Below are 17,081 nucleotides of genomic sequence, written 5' to 3' on the forward strand. Positions count from 1 at the left end.
TGGACAGCTCTGCAGGATTCATGGTGTCAGTTCCTTCCAGCACTACTTCAGACAGTAGTCGAGTCCATGCCACGTCGTGTTGCGGCACTTCTGCGTGCTCGTGGGGGGCCCTACACGATATTAGGCTGCTACAGCTACTATCAAGAAAAACACTGCTCGCCCTAGTATACTACTAGCTGATGCTGTTATGTGATACTTCCAACAAAGCATTTTAACGGCACACAGACCCCCACCAGCTGTCTATATGCCGGTAAAATCACGAGCTACCTAACACAACTGAAATGATTCTTATCTAAGTGGTGGAAAAAATATTAGAGTAACTGTGACTTTGTTTCATTCTTTTTTTAATAGGAAGTCGTAAGGTTTCAACAAAAAAATAAAGAAAAGTGGTTATTGTCGCTACTCTAGATCACAGGGTTCCAGGTTCGATTACCGGCGGCGTAGCAAATTGCGTTCGCTCGAAACGTTGTGTTCATATTGTCCTAATCATATGACCTCATCTTCATCACAAAGGCACGCAAGTCGTCGAAGTGGCGTCAAATAGAAAGACTTGCAGCAGGCGACCGAACAACCCCAGGTCGCCCTGCAACAGTGCCACACCATCATTTCATTTGCTGATGCGTGACTCTACGTTTCGTGTTGCTAATACATGACCCCACCCACGCAAAGGGAAGAGCTTCAGTGCCTAATGCCACACCATTTTAATTCCCATAGCGCAACTGTCTTCTCTGTTGTCCGCGCGACCACTACGGTCGCAGGTTCGAATCCTGCCTCGGGCATGGATGTGTGTGATGTCCTTAGGTTAGTTAGGTTTAAGTAGTTCTAAGTTCTAGGGGACTGATGACCTCAGCAGTTAAGTCCCATAGTGCTCAGAGCCATTTGAACCATTTTTTTCTTATCTGTTGTAGACATTGTGGTCTTCAGTCAAAAAATGAGTTTGATGCAGCTCTCCATGCTTCTCTAGCCTGTACAAGCCTCTTCATCTCTAAGTAACTACCGCAACCTACATCCTTCTGAATATGCTTACTCTATTCATCTCTTCGTATTTCTGTACGCTTTTCAGCCCGCCCACATTTCTCTCAGGTACTAAATTGGTGATACCTTGATGTCTCAGAAGGTGTCATTCGAGTCGACTGTGTCACAAATTTCTTTTCTCCCCAATTTATTTCGGTACCTCCCCGTTAGTTACGTGATCTGCCCATCTAATCCTCAGCATTCTTCTGTAGCACCACAGTTCTAAAGCTTCTATTCTCTTATTGCCTAAACTTTATCTTCCTTGTTTCACTTCCATGTATGGCTACAATCCCTACAAATACTTTCCGAAAAGACTTCCTAACACTGAATCTATACTCGATGTTAACAAATATGTGTTGTTCAGAAACGCTTTTCTTGCAATTGCCACTCTACATTTTATATCCACTCTGCTTTGGCCATCACGACTTATATAGCAAAACTCATCTACCACTTTAAGTGTCTCCTTTCCTAATCTAATTCCCTCATCATCACCTGATTTAATTCAACTGCATTCCATAATCCTCGTTTTCCTTTTGTTGATGTTCAGTTTACAGAACCCTTTCTAAGACACTGCTCATTCTGTTCAACTGCTCTTCCAACTCGTTTGCTGTCTCTGACAGAATTACAGTGTCACTGGTGAACATCAAAGTTTTTATTTTTTCTCACCGGACTTCAGTTCCTACTACAAATTTTTCTTAGGTTTCCTTTATTGCTTGTCCTATGTACATCTTCAGTAGCATCCATTCTCAACCACTGCTTTCCTTTCATGCCTCTCTCGACTCATAACTATCATCTTGTTTCTGTACAAGCTGTAAATAGTCTTTCTCTCCGTGTATTTTACCCCTGATACCCTTAGAATTTCAGAAAGAATATTGCAGTCAACATTGTCAAAAGCTCTATCTATTTCTACAAATGCTATAGATTTGACTTTCTTTGCCCTGTATTCTAAGATAAGTGGTAAGGTCAAATTTCCTCGCATGTTACTACATTTCTGTACAATCCAAACTGATCTTCTCTGACGTTGCCTTCTGCCACGTATTCCATTCTTCAATAAATAATTAGTGTTAGCATTTTGCAACCATAACGAACTGCTAGTTCGGTAATATTCACACCTGCCAGCACCTGCTTTCTTTGGAATTTAAATTATTATATTCTTCTTGAAGTCTGAAGGTATTTTGCCTGTATCATACATCCTGCTCATCAGATGGATGTACACTCCTGGAAATTGCCGGCCGAAGTGGCCGTGCGGTTAAAGGCGCTGCAGTCTGGAACCGCAAGACCGCTACGGTCGCAGGTTCGAATCCTGCCTCGGGCATGGATGTTTGTGATGTCCTTCGGTTAGTTAGGTTTAACTAGTTCTAAGTTCTAGGGGACTAATGACCTCAGCAGATGAGTCCCATAGTGCTCAGAGCCATTTGAACCATTTGAACTCCTGGAAATTGAAATAAGAACACCGTGAATTCGTTGTCCCAGGAAGGGGAAACTTTATTGACACATTCCTGGGGTCAGATACATCACATGATCACACTGACAGAACCACAGGCACATAGACACAGGCAACAGAGCATGCACAATGTCGGCACCAGTACAGTGTATATCCACCTTTCGCAGCAATGCAGGCTGCTATTCTCCCATGGAGACGATCGTAGAGATGCTGGATGTAGTCCTGTGGAACGGCTTGCCATGCCATTTCCACCTGGCGCCTCAGTTGGACCAGCGTTCGTGCTGGACGTGCAGACCGCGTGAGACGACGCTTCATCCAGTCCCAAACATGCTCAATGGGGGACAGATCCGGAGATCTTGCTGGCCAGGGTAGTTGACTTACACCTTCTAGAGCACGTTGGGTGGCACGGGATACATGCGGACGTGCATTGTCCTGTTGGAACAGCAAGTTCCCTTGCCGGTCTAGGAATGGTAGAACGATGGGTTCGATGACGGTTTGGATGTACCGTGCACTATTCAGTGTCCCCTCGACGATCACCAGTGGTGTACGGCCAGTGTAGGAGATCGCTCCCCACACCATGATGCCCGGTGTTGGCCCTGTGTGCCTCGGTCGTATGCAGTCCTGATTGTGGCGCTCACCTGCACGGCGCCAAACACGCATACGACCATCATTGGCACCAAGGCAGAAGCGACTCTCATCGCTGAAGACGACACGTCTCCATTCGTCCCTCCATTCACGCCTGTCGCGACACCACTGGAGGCGGGCTGCACGATGTTGGGGCGTGAGCGGAAGACGGCCTAACGGTGTGCGGGACCGTAGCCCAGCTTCATGGAGACGGTTGCGAATGGTCCTCGCCGATACCCCAGGAGCAACAGTGTCCCTAATTTGCTGGGAAGTGGCGGTGCGGTCCCCTACGGCACTGCGTAGGATCCTACGGTCTTGGCGTGCATCCGTGCGTCGCTGCGGTCCGGTCCCAGGTCGACGGGCACGTGCACCTTCCGCCGACCACTGGCGACAACATCGATGTACTGTGGAGACCTCACGCCCCACGTGTTGAGCAATTCGGCGGTACGTCCACCCAGCCTCCCGCATGCCCACTATACGCCCTCGCTCAAAGTCCGTCAACTGCACATACGGTTCACGTCCACGCTGTCGCGGCATGCTACCAGTGTTAAAGACTGCGATGGAGCTCCGTATGCCACGGCAAACTGGCTGACACTGACGGCGGCGGTGCACAAATGCTGCGCAGCTAGCGCCATTCGACGGCCAACACCGCGGTTCCTGTTGTGTCCGCTGTGCCGTGCGTGTGATCATTGCTTGTACAGCCCTCTCGCAGTGTCCGGAGCAAGTATGGTGGGTCTGACACACCGGTGTCAATGTGTTCTTTTTTCCATTTCCAGGAGTGTATTTTGTCATGGCTGGCTCTCCGAGGGCTATCGGTAATTTTAACGGGATGTCGTTTACTCACAGGGTCTGGTTTCGATTTAGGTCTTTCAGTACTCTGTCAAATTCTCGTCGCATTATCATATCTCCCAGCTCACCTACATGTAAGTCCTCTTCCAAATGGTTCAAATGGCTCTGAGCACTATGGGACTCAACTGCTATGGTCATAAGTCCCCTAGAACTTAGAACTACTTAAACCTAACTAACCTAAGGACATCACACACATCCATGCCCGAGGCAGGATTCGAACCTGCGACCGTAGCGGTCGCACGGTTCCAGACTGTAGCGCCCAGAACCGCTCGGCCACTCCGGCCGGCTAATCCTCTTCCATTTCTATAATATTGCCTTCAGCAACATCTCCCTTGTATAGTCCCTCTACATACTTGTTCCACCTTCCCCTTCTTTGCTTCGGACTGGTTTTCCATTTGAGCAAAAAATGGTCTAAATGGCTCTAAGCACTATGAGACTTAACATCTGAGGTCATCGGTCCCCTAGACTTAGAACTACTTGAACCTAACTAACCTGACATCACATACATCCATGCCCGAGGCAGGATTCGAACCCGCGACCGTAGCAGCACCTCAGTTCCGGACTGAAGCGCCTAGAACCGCTCGGCCACAGCGGCCGGCCCATTTGAGGAATTTATGTTCATACAGGTCGTTCTGTGTAAGCGTAGGCTTCCGCGGCCGTTGTCTTCTTCAATAAAATTCTTCAGGGTATCAGACCGCATCGTCATAATTTTAAAATGCGCCAACGTTTCGGCCAGCGTTGCAGCTAGCCTTCATCAGGGCCTTACGTTAACTGCTAAATGAACACACTTGGATTCCTTAAATAGCTGCACGAGAAAACCGTGTCGTTACTTGATTGGCTGTACTAGAAGGAGGAGGAGGGGTGAAAGGTACCTTTCACCCCTCCTCCTCCTTCTAGTACAGCCAATCAAGTAACGACACGGTTTTCTCGTGCAGCTATTTAAGGAATCCAAGTGTGTTCATTTAGCAGTTAACGTAAGGCCCTGATGAAGGCTAGCTGCAACGCTGGCCGAAACGTTGGCGCATTTTAAAATTATGACGATGCGGTCTGATACCCTGAAGAATTTTATTGAAGAAGGTGGTTCTGTGTTCTCGAGAGGCCGCTTTAATTTTGCTTTAGGCTGTATCTACCTTCCTGCTGGTGATATATGCTCCAAATGCCCCAAACTGTCCATCAATTTTCGTGGAACTTGCAATTTTTTCATGGAACATAGTTTCATAATTTCGATGACACGCTGAAGAATTTGGCGGTGGTGCTTGTAGTGAATTTTTGAGTCTTTAGTGGAGTTAGTGTTCTGCGTTAAATAAAACTCTCTCTTCCGATTACAAGATAGGAGGGAGGATGGGAAAGTAACGCACAACAATTTATTGTTCCTTGGTGTTTCAGCTGCAATGTTGAAATTCCACGACGATATAGTTTGAAGTTTACAGCGCAGAGGATATTTTTGTTTCTAATTGCAGTTCCAGCGAGAGAAGCCTGAACTACGAAACAAACATGCCGCGTATATTACTGTCGTTCAACTTGTGAAGAGCAGCGAAGTGTAGTTCGATATTTGTGGGTCAAAGGGCATAAACCAAGTGAAATTCACATGGACATGCGTGGCGTGTACGGGGACGTCTGTATGGACCGTAGCAGAGCCTTCAGACGGTGTGCATCCTGCCTAGAGGGCCGTGTGAACCTCGGTGATTCGCCACGCTCCGAGAGGCCGGTAACAGCTGCAACCCCTCAGATTGTCGGAGCCACTGAGGCAGCTGTTTTAAGGACCGGTGAGTGCAACTGCGAACCTATCGCAGCAATTTAGCATTCCCTACGGGGCGGTGTACCATACTGTTTACGACGCGCTGAAATTTCGTAAAGTTTGTGTTCATTGGATGCCCAAGAACCTGACAGACAGCCAGAATGGCCAGCGAATGATAACAGGCTCGGATAATTTAACACGTTGCGCCGCAGAAGGGCATGGCTTCGTGAAAGGAATCGTCACTACACGCCTGAAACCGAGCAGGCCTCTATGGAGTAGAAACATGCTGGTTTCCGATATGAAAAAAATTCAGTGACCCAATCTTCTGGGAAAGTGCTCGTGATAGTATTGTGTGCTACTGGCGGGCTTTGCTGAACATCGGACCACTTTGCTATTTATTGCAGCTCCCAGTGGACGTGTCTCCTGCAACGGTGTCTTCAGCGTTGTCTGGACCATCTCTATTCGCGGACTTTTAACATTTTAAATGTTCGGATAGTAAGTTGCCGTCTCTTTAATCTAAGAATAGATGATGAATGCAGTTAGCCGCTGTGTAATGTCTTGTCCGTATAGACGTGTATCTGTTGTCTGTAAGATCCCTTCACCTTCACACGTAAGTCTATACAGTAAAGTAAGGCCCTCCCAGCTCTTGGCTGATCCGTGATAAGACAGGCGAAAAATTAGACTAATGGAGGATTATTAGTATTATCTCTACTTTCATTCGCTCTTTCTCTTTCTCTCCTTTATTTATGTATAGTTTTTAATATAAGATTTCATTACGTGATAAAAAGTATCAGCCAAATAGAATCTTTGGGGGAGTCCTTCGTCTTGGTAACCAGCGTCTGGCTTGCTGTAAGAGATCTTTACATTTATTATTACTGTTAAACACTGCAGTCAGTCGGGAGAATCAATCGTTTGGAGAATTTGTTCCTTTTACGAAAGATTGCGAATTCCAGATGTGTACGAAGCCTTTTTGGACGATTTTAGACTCAGTGATTGCAGGCTCTCTTCGACACAGCTGAAACTTCCCCACTAATTACAGGGCCAACGTGATCAACAAATGATTCAGAAAAAAACTCATTCGTTCATTCACTCCAGAACAAAAAAGTCACAAACCTTATTTATGGAGGAAATCGTGTATTAAATCCATCTCCATTATATGTCCAGATCTCCGGTGATTCCACGCCTTAATTATTTTCCTTTTACAATATCTTTCTCTTCAAAACAAACCGCCAACGGCACAAATGTTAATTGGCTCGCTTTAGCGAGAAGAAAAGCAGAATATGTATCTCTCAGAAACACGTCAATCCCTCAACAGATACTCCAGAAGCTGTCCTAGTTACCACTCTAACAACCATAGAGAATGCATATATGCGTCTCTCTTATTTCAAAGAATGGTTCAAATGGCTCTGAGCACTATGGGACTTAACATCTATGATCATCAGTCCCCTAGAACTTAGAACTACTTAAACCTAACTAACCTAAGGACATCACACAACACCCAGTCATCACGAGGCAGAGAAAATCCCTGACCCCGCCGGGAATCGAACCCGGGAACCCGGGCGCGGGAACCGAGAACGCTACCGCACGACCACGAGCTGTGGAACTATTTCAAAGAATAAACGCACTAGAAAATACTTTGGCGTCGACGAGCTGTCGCCGCATATATTACGAGAAAATCAGATCAGATAACTTTTCCAAAGTGAATGAATGTGGGTGGTTTGATTGAAAATGATTAATTGGTGCGTGGTAGAGGGTATTTGCTGTGGGGACATTACAGAGTGTCACGAATGATTTCCGCTTTTCTGCTGCCAAATCCGTATGCGTCAGCTTCTGACGGTACAAAGCGTTTCTTCCACCGTCCTTGCGACTGGGCCAAAATGCTCTCCCGTTCGTGGATGCAACGAAGTTTATAGGGCTTACATTCGATAGGAAACTCAGTTGGCCTCCCCACGTGTCCTACCTGGCTGCACGCTGCACCCGGTCCCTCAATGTCCTTCGTGTATTGAGTGGTACCTTTCGGGGAGCTGACCAGACTGTCCTCCTCCGCCTCTATCGATCTCTTGTCCGCTCCAACTTGGATTCTGGATTCATTGTCTGCTCCTCTGCACGGCCGTCAATCTTACGCCGTCTAAATACAATACACCATTTGGGGATCCGTCGCGCCACTGGTGCCTTCTGTACTAGCCCAGTTGAGAGTCTGTACGCAGAAGCCAGTGAACTACCACTGTCATACCGGCGCGACATCCTACTCAGTAGGTGTGCGTGTCGGCTTTCTTCCATGCGAGACCACCCAACCTTTGACCCTTTTTTTGATGACATTCTTGACCGCCAATACGAGATGTACGTTTCTTCTCTGCGGCCTCTCGGCGTCCGCTTTCGTCACCTGCTTCAGCAGCTTCAGTTCACACTTCCTGCCACTTCCTGCCACTTTCCGAATGGGGGATAGCCCTTCACCACCTTGGCTTTGGACACAGATTTGTGTTCATTTTGACCTCAGCCCGTTTCCGAAGGATTCGACTCCAGAGCTGACCTATCGCTGGAAATTTCTCGAACTTCGCTCACAACTTGCTGATAGCAAATTTTTGTACACTGATGGTTCCAAGTCCGCCCAAAGTGTTGGCTGTGCTTGTGTCGTCGGGGATGATAGTTTCAATACCGGCTTCTCGACCAGTGTACAATTTTTACTGCAGAGCTTTTTGCCCTCTATCAGGCTGTTCGCTACATCCGCAGGCACCAGCTCACTCGCTGTGTGGCCTGCTCTGACTCCCTCAGTGCCCTTCAGAGTCTGGATGATCCAGATCCAATCCACCCCATCGTTCGACGGATCCAGGACTGCCTCCATTTGTTCCCAGATGGGGGAGCCCAAGTAATGTTCATGTGGTTCCCTGGCCATGTTGGTGTGCCTGGGAATGACGCTGCTGATGCTGCAGCCAGGGCCACAGTCTGTCTCGGTCGGCCCACCTCTTACTCTGTTCCCTTGCAAGATATTCGTACTTTTCTCTATCGGAGTATCACGTCACTTTCGCATGACCGTTGGTGCTCCATTCATGGGAACAAACTCAGAGAGGTCAAACCTCTCCCAACGGCCTGGTCGACTTCCTCCCAGCCGTCTCGCCATGAGGAAGTAATGTCAGTTGCGAATAGGGTTCAGATGGTTCAGATGGCTCTGAGCACTATGGGACTTAACTTCTGAGGTCATCAGTCCCCTAGGACTACTTAAACCTAACTAACCTAAGGGCATCACACACATCCATGCCCGAGGCAGGATTCGAACCTGCGACGGTAGCGGTCCCGCAGTTCCAGACTGTAGCGCCTAGAACCGCTCGGACACTCCAGCCACTTGTTGAGTGGCGACCCTGCACCCAGCTGTTCTGTATGTAGCCAGCCATTAACAGTCAGACATTTCCTGATCCTCTGCCCCTATTTCAGCCACTTCCGTCTCAGGATCGGGCTGCCGCTCGCTTTGCCGCACATTTTAGTGGATGACGTGCGAGCTGTGGCTTGCGTTTTATGTTGAACCAGTAATATGACGAAAGAGATTTGATTTCTACCTGGTGACTCCGGTGTCTTGTAGACGTCTTTTAGATTTCCGTAAGATACTCCGGAGGTAAAATAGTCCCCCATTCGGATCTCCGGGCGGGGATTACTTAAGAGGACGTCGTTATCAGGATAAAGAAAACTGGCATTCTACGGATCGGAGCGTGGAATGTCAGATCCCTTAATCGGGCAGGTAGGTTAGAAAATTTAAAAAGGGAAATGGATAGACATAGTGGGAATTAGTGAAGTTCGGTGGCAGGAGGAACAAAACTTTTGGTCAGGTGAATACAGGGTTATAAATACAAAATCAAATAGGGGTAATGCAGGAGTAGGTTTAATAATGAATAAAAAATAGGAATACGGGTAAGCTACTACAATCAGCATAGGGAACGCTCTGCAGATGACGAAGAAATTGATGAAATGTATGATGAGATAAAAGAAATTATTTAGGTAGTGAAGGGAGACGAAAATTTAATAGTCATGGGTGACTGGAATTCGAGAGTAGGAAAAGGGAGAGAAGGCAACATAGTAGGTGAATATGGATTGGGGCTAAGAAATGAAAGAGAATGCCACCTGGTAAAATTTTGCGCAGAGCATAACTTAATCATAGCTAACACTTGGTTCAAGAATCATGAAAGAAGGTTGTATACATGAGATACTAAAAGGTATCAGATAATGATGTAGAGGCTTATCTCACTAGGCGTAAAATAGATACTGCCTACAGGAAAATTAAAGAGACCTTTGGAGGAAGGAGAACCACTTGCATGAATATCAAGAGCTTTGATGGAAACCCAGTTCTAAGCAAAGAAGGGAAAGCAGAAAGGTGGAAGGAGTATATAGGGGGTCTATACAAGGGCGATGTACTTGACGACAATATCATGGAAATGGAAGAGGATGTAGATGAAGATGAAATGAGAGATATGAGTTTGACAGAGCACTGAAGGACCTGAGTCGAAACAAGGCCCCCGGAGTAGACAACATTCCATTAGAACTACTGACAGCCTTGGGAGAGCCAGTTCCGACAAAACTCTACCATCTGGTGAGCAAGATGTATGAGACAGGCGAAATACCCTCAGACTTCAAGAAGAATATAATAATTCCAATCCCAAAGAAAGCAGCTGCTGACAGATGTGAAAATTACCGAATTATCACTTTAATAAGTCACAGCTGCAAAATACTAACGCGAATTCTTTACAGGCGAATGGAAAAACTGATAGAAACCGACCTCGGGGAAGATCAGTTTGGATTCCGTATAAATGTTGGAATACGTGAGGCAATATTGACCCTACGACTTATCTTAGAAGAAAGATTAAGGAAAGGCAAACCTACGTTTCTAGCATTTGTAGACTTAGAGAAAGCTTTTGACAATGTTGACTGGAATACTCTCTTTCAAATTCTGGAGGTGGCAGGGGTAAAATACAGGAAGCGAAAGGCTATTTACAGTTTGTACAGAAAACAGATGGCAGTTATTAGAGTCGAGGGGTATGAAAGGGAAGCAGTGGTTGGGAAGGGAGTGAGACAGGGTTGTAGCCTCGCCCCGATGTTATTCAATCTGTATATTGAGCAAGCAGTAAAGGAAACAAAAGAAAAATTCGGAGTAGGTATTAAAATTCATTAAAATTCGCCGATGACATTGTAATTCTGTCAGAGACAGCAAAGGACTTGGAAGAGCAGTTGAATGGAATGGACAGTGTCTTGAAAGGAGGATATAACATGAACATCAACAAGAGTAAAACGAGGATAATTGAATGGAGTCGAATTAAGTCTGGGGATGCTGCGGGAATTAGATTAGGAAATGAGACACTTAAGGTAGTAAATGAGTTTTGCTATTTGGGGAGCAAAATAGCTGATAATGGTCGAAGTAGAGAGGATATAAAATGTAGAGTGGTAATGGCAAGGAAAGTGTTTCTGAAGAAGAGATATTTGTTAACATCGAGTATAGATTTAAGTGTCAGAAAGTTGTTTCTGAAAGTATTTGTATGGAGTGTAGCCATGTATGGAAGTGAAACATGGACGATAAATAGTTTGGACAAGAAGAGAATAGAAGCTTTCGAAATGTGGTGCTACAGAAGAATGCTGAAGATTAGATGGGTAGATCACATAACTAATGAGGAAGTATTGAATAGGATTGGGGAGAAGAGAAGTTTGTGGCACAACTTGACAAGAAGAAGGGATCGGTTGGTAGGACATGTTCTGAGACATCGAGGGATCACCAATTTGGTATTGGAGGTCAACGTGGAGGTTACAAATCGTAGAGGGAGACCAAGAGATGAATACACAAAGCAGATTGAGAAGGATGTAGGCTGTAGTAGGTACTGGGAGATGAAGAAGCTTGCACAGGATAGAGTAGCATGGAGAGCTGCATCAAACCAGTCTCAGGACCGAGGGCCACAACAACAAGAAGATACTCTTTTTAGATTTGTTTTTTCTTCCTTTCTGTATTGGACCTCGAAACGGTTTTTTACCGTCGCGGTCCCCCCCCCCCACACACCGAAAAAAAAACATCGTGTACCGTTTTCTCTGTCAACACCCAGACCGGCGGCAGTGCAGTGCAAGTCCTTGAAATGTGAAGACGCTGTCTGAGCAATCTTCGGAGGAGGTTCTCCTGTGGCGTCTGGCTCAAACAATTGCGGTATCAGATGGGCGGTAGGCTGCATTGGCGGTCGGCGTAGACTGTTGCCTGAAGAATAACGTGGCTATAGATGCCTAATCGGAGGGGCACCCATTGGGAAGCAGTGGTGGGGTTTGCGGGCTGGCGCTATAGAGGAAATGCGGAGCGCTGGAGGGGAAGTACCGATCTAAACTGAAACCTGCGCTCATATTTTGTGTAAATATTAACTGAAGTCCACCCACTCTGACACTTGGATGGTGATCATTCAAAGAGATCTACTGTTACCTCTGCTTTGGTTAGAATCTAAGAAGAATTCCGATGAAAATGCAACATATGCAGCGATTTATTTTCTCCTGGCTTGTTAATCATTTGTAACTTTCAGGGAAGCGCCATGAGTGGCGAATTTGAATAAGACCTACACATCTCTCTCGTTGCTATGTTAAAATTGCCTTCTTTTGCCAAAACAAAGCGAAGTTTACACAATGTCACTTCACATTGTTGTGCAGATGGAATTGAGAGAGAACTCTGAAAAAGTGGTTATGAAGCTTATTAAGTGAAGAACTAAGAACAAGTCAGTGAGAAAGCACATCCTCACTACAAAAATAAAGGTGTAATATCTTCACCAAAGTTGTGCTAAAACCCACAGCATTACTCTTTTTAGCAGCTGATGATGACCTTTAAGAATTATATTATTTCATCGAAAAAGTCCGTATTTAATGAAATAACACAGCAGCTAATGAAGTTTTGCATAATAATCATATGCCAAAATGCTCTCCTCTTTGCGTGCTGTCATTTGCCAAAATCTCATTCCGATATCGCAAACCGTTTATGAAATATGAGGAATGTTGTGCATATTTCATTCCTTTATTGCTAGCTTGCGCGATCGCAAATGAGTGTGCTACAACAGATCTGTTTTCTCAAGACTTGTGACAGAGACATCCACCAGAGTCTAAAGAAAAATTAAATATGTCAGCTAAATTTCATACTCAACAACAACATTTCATGTAATATAGATCACAATCAAAATCATAGTAAAACCTATTTTGTCTGTTAAATTTTTCGATTTTCTGGAAAAGTCTCACTTAAATGCAGATACCACAATAATTGTGACTACTAACGAAATGGTGAGCACATCATCATGAAGATGACATTTAAAGCTACACTGAAGAGCCAAAGAATCAGGTACACCTGCCTCGTGTCGCGTATGGTCCCAGCGAGCACGTAGAAGTACCGCAACACACCGTGCCTTGGACTCGACTAATGTCTGAAGTAGCGACGGAGGGAACTGATACCATGAATCCTGCAGGGTGTGCATAAATCCGTAAGAGTACGAGGGGGTGCAGATCTCTTCTGACAAGGGAACCTCCCCATCGCACCCCCCTCAGATTTAGTTATAAGTTGGCACAGTGGAGAGGCCTTGAAAAACTGAACACAGATCAATTGAGAAAACAGGAAGAAGTTGTGTGGAACTGTGAAAATATAAGCAAAATATACAAACTGAGTAGTCCACGGGTGTGATAGGCAACATCATGGACAAAGTCAGCAGAGGAGCGTCGTGGTCCCGTGGTAGCGTGAGCAGCTGCCGAACGAGAGGTCCTTGGTTCAAGTCTTTCCTCGAGTGAAAATTCTATTTTCTTTATTTTTGTATAGTTATTATCTGTCCGTTCGTTCATTGACGTCTTTGCTCACTGTGTTTTGCGACCGCATAGCAAAACCGTGCGATTAGTAGACGAAAGGACGTGCCTCTCCAATGGGAACCGAAAGCATTTGATCGCAAGGTCATAGGTCAACCGATTCCTCCACAGGAAAACACATCTGATATATTCTATACGACACTGGTGAAGGCATGTGCGTCACATGACAGGAATATGTTGTCGACCCACCTAACTTGTACACTTGGCGAATGGGTAAAAAGATTCTTCTACCTTGCCCGATTTAGGTTTTCTTGTGGATGTGATAATCACTCCCAAAAAAGTGATGAAAACATAAGAGTTTGTCACATAAACTGAAAATAAAAAATTAAACTTTTCACTCGATGGAAGATTTGAAACAAGGACCTTTCGTTCCGCATCTGCTCACGTTACCACGAGACCACGGCGTTCCTGCGTTCCAAGTCTCCTTGACGTTGCCTATCTTCCCATGAACTACTCAGTTTGTATATTTTGCTTATATTTTCACAGTTCCACTCATCTTCTTCCTGTTTTCTCAACTGATCTGTTTTCAGTTTTTCAAGGCCTATCCACTGTGCCAACGTATAACTAAATCTGAGGGGGGTGCGATGGGGAGGTTCCCTTGTGAGGAGCACGTTGCAAGGCGTCCCACACATGCTCAATAATGTTCACGTCTGAAGAATTTAGAGGCCAGCGGAAGTGGTTACACTCAGAAGTGTGTTCCTGGAGTCACTCTGTAGCTATTCTGGACGTGTGGGGGTGTCGCACTGTCCTGCTGGAATTGCCCAAGTTCCTTCGGAATGCACAATTAACATGAATGGATGCAGGTGATCAGACTGGATGCTTACGTACGTGCCACCTGTCAGAGTCGTACCTACACATATCAAGAGGCCCTATATCATTCCATCTGTACACGCCCCACACCGTTACAGAGCCTCCAGCAGCTTGAACAGTCCCCTGATGACACGCAGGATCCATGGATTCATGAGGTTGTCTCCATAAGCGTTCACGTTCATCTGCTCAATACAATTTGAAACGAGACTCGTCCGACCACGCAACATGTTTGCAGTCATCAACAGTCCAAAGTTGGTGTTTATGGCCCCGGGCGAGGCGAAAAGCTTTGTGTCGTGCGGTCATCAGGAGTACACGTGTGGGCGTTTGGCTCCGAAAGCCCATATCGATGACATTTCGCTGAATGGTTCGCACGCTGACACTTGCTGATAGTCCAGCATTGAAATCTGCTGCAGTTTGCGGAAGGGTTGCACTTCCGTCACGTTGAACGATTCTCTTCAGTCTTCGTTGGTCCCGTTCTTACAGGATCTTTTTCTGGCCGCAGCAATGTAGGAGATTTTGTATTTTGATGGATTCCTGATATTCACGGTACACTCGTGAAATTGTCGTATGGGAAAATACCCTTATCATCGCTACCTCTGAGATGCTCGTGAACCGACCACCACTTAAATCTTGATAAGTAGCATTTATAGCGGCAGTAACCGATCTAACAACTGCGCCGTATTCTCCCTGTTTACACATCTTCGTATTTGAATGCGCATGCTTATACCAGTTTCTTTGTTCGCTTCAATGTGTAAGAAACACAAAAGTGCATTTCTTTACGGAACACTTTCTGTAAAATCATTTTAAGAACATTTCAGGGCGTGAGATACTGTCGTCGCAGAGCATCACTGAACAGCCGAAATCGAGGAAACTATGTTGGCTTCTCCTTCCGAAGAAACGAGTGAACTCGCACAGAGGTTTGGACTAAAACAGGTCACTACGCATCGGCCAGCATATCCTTTGTGGGCTCTGCAGCAGGCACTGTTGCCCAGGACAAAGGCCGCGTATTAGCGGAGCACTGTCGTAGGCGTCGAAGGGTCGTACTAGGATAATCACTCAGCAACTCAGCATAGTATGGAGACTGACACCGATGAAGGCCGGGCATGTGATTACTGCTTACATATCTTAGTAGGCAGCAGAGGTTGTCGCACATTCCGATTACTGTGGCAGGTTGGCGGTGCACTGAACACCATCAGCCGTCCGTTGTGGCCGAGCGGTTCTAGGCGCGTCAGTCTGGAACCGCGCGACCGCTACGGTCGCAGGTTCGAATCCTGCCTCGGGCATAGATGTGTGTGATGTCCTCAGGTTAGTTAGGTTTAAGTAGTTCTGAGTTCTAGGAGACTGATGACCTCAGTTGTTAAGTCCCACAGTGCTCAGAGCCATTTGAACCATCTTGAACACCATCAGTTTACCTCAGAAAGCTGGAGGTAGGTGTCTCTGGGTCTTCCAATCAGTGGTTGCGAGGTCTGCAACTCACAGCGACCGACTACAGTTGACCAGACAGCTAGCAGCCTCGAAGGCGGAAGTCATACTGGCAAACGGTAGCAGCTGGTGTAGTAAGACGTAACATGTCGAGGATCGGAAACCCTACTGTTTATTACTGCTTGTCTGATGCGATTGCCGGCAAGGACTGAATGTGACCTGCCTTTCCAGCTCCGTCAGTGATCTTCACCACCCTTCTATTTCGCACGTTGCCGAGTTTAAGATTATGGCCTACCACTCGCACGAGGTGAGGTGACATCTTCCAAGTTTGTTCCGCTGCACACAGTGTCAGCTTTCTGCTGGGGTGTCGTTTTGACACAGGAAATTGGCCTGGCTTGACATTGCTTGGTGTTGGCTGGACAGGAGTTTCATAAAATTTTGCATTTGCTCATAATGCATATTTGCTGTGTAACACCTCTGTTCCCTGGTAGAAGTACACTGACGTAAGTCATGGGAAATCTCCGAATATCGTGTCGGCCCTCCGTTCTTCCTCCGTAGTGCAGCAGCTCGTCGGTGAATCGACTCGAGTCTTTGGAAGTCCCCTGCAGAAACAGAGCCATCATTTTTCTACAACCGTCCATAACTGCGAAAACGTTGACGGTATAGGAATTTTGCACAAACTCACCTGTCGATAATGCCCATGCATATTCGATGGGATTGATGTGGGACGATTTGAGTGGCCAAATCATTTGGTCCAACTGTCCAGAATGTACTTGAAACCAACTGTGAACAATTAGTGCCCGGTGACATGGTGCATTATCATTCATAAAACTTCCATCGTTGTTTGGGTGTATGAGGTCCATCAATAGCTGCAAATGGCCTTAAAGCCGTTCTGTTGGACCGAACGACCCAGTTTGTTCCATATAAACACAGCCCACACCGCTATGGAGCCACCACCAGCTTCCACAGTGCCTTGTTGACAACTTCGGTCCATGGGGTCTGTGCTACACTCATATCCCACCGTCAGGTCTTACCAACTGAAATCGGGAGTCATCTGACCAGGCCACGGTTTTCCAGCAGTCAGAATCTGCAGGCGCTGTTAGCAAAGGCACTCACGTCAATAGTCTGTTATCACGCGAAATTTCGCCAAACTCTCGTAACGGATACGTTCGTCGTACGTCACACATTGATTCGTGCGGTTATTTGCGCAGTGTTGCTTGTCTGTTCCGACTGATAACTCTACGCAAACGGCGTTGCTCTCGGTCGTTAAGTGAAGTCCGTCGGCCGCTGCTATGTCCATGGTGAGAGATAATGCCTGAAATGAGGTATTCTCGTTAT

Source organism: Schistocerca serialis, chromosome 10, assembly GCF_023864345.2.
Source record: "Schistocerca serialis cubense isolate TAMUIC-IGC-003099 chromosome 10, iqSchSeri2.2, whole genome shotgun sequence".
Taxonomy (NCBI): Eukaryota; Metazoa; Arthropoda; class Insecta; order Orthoptera; family Acrididae; genus Schistocerca; species Schistocerca serialis.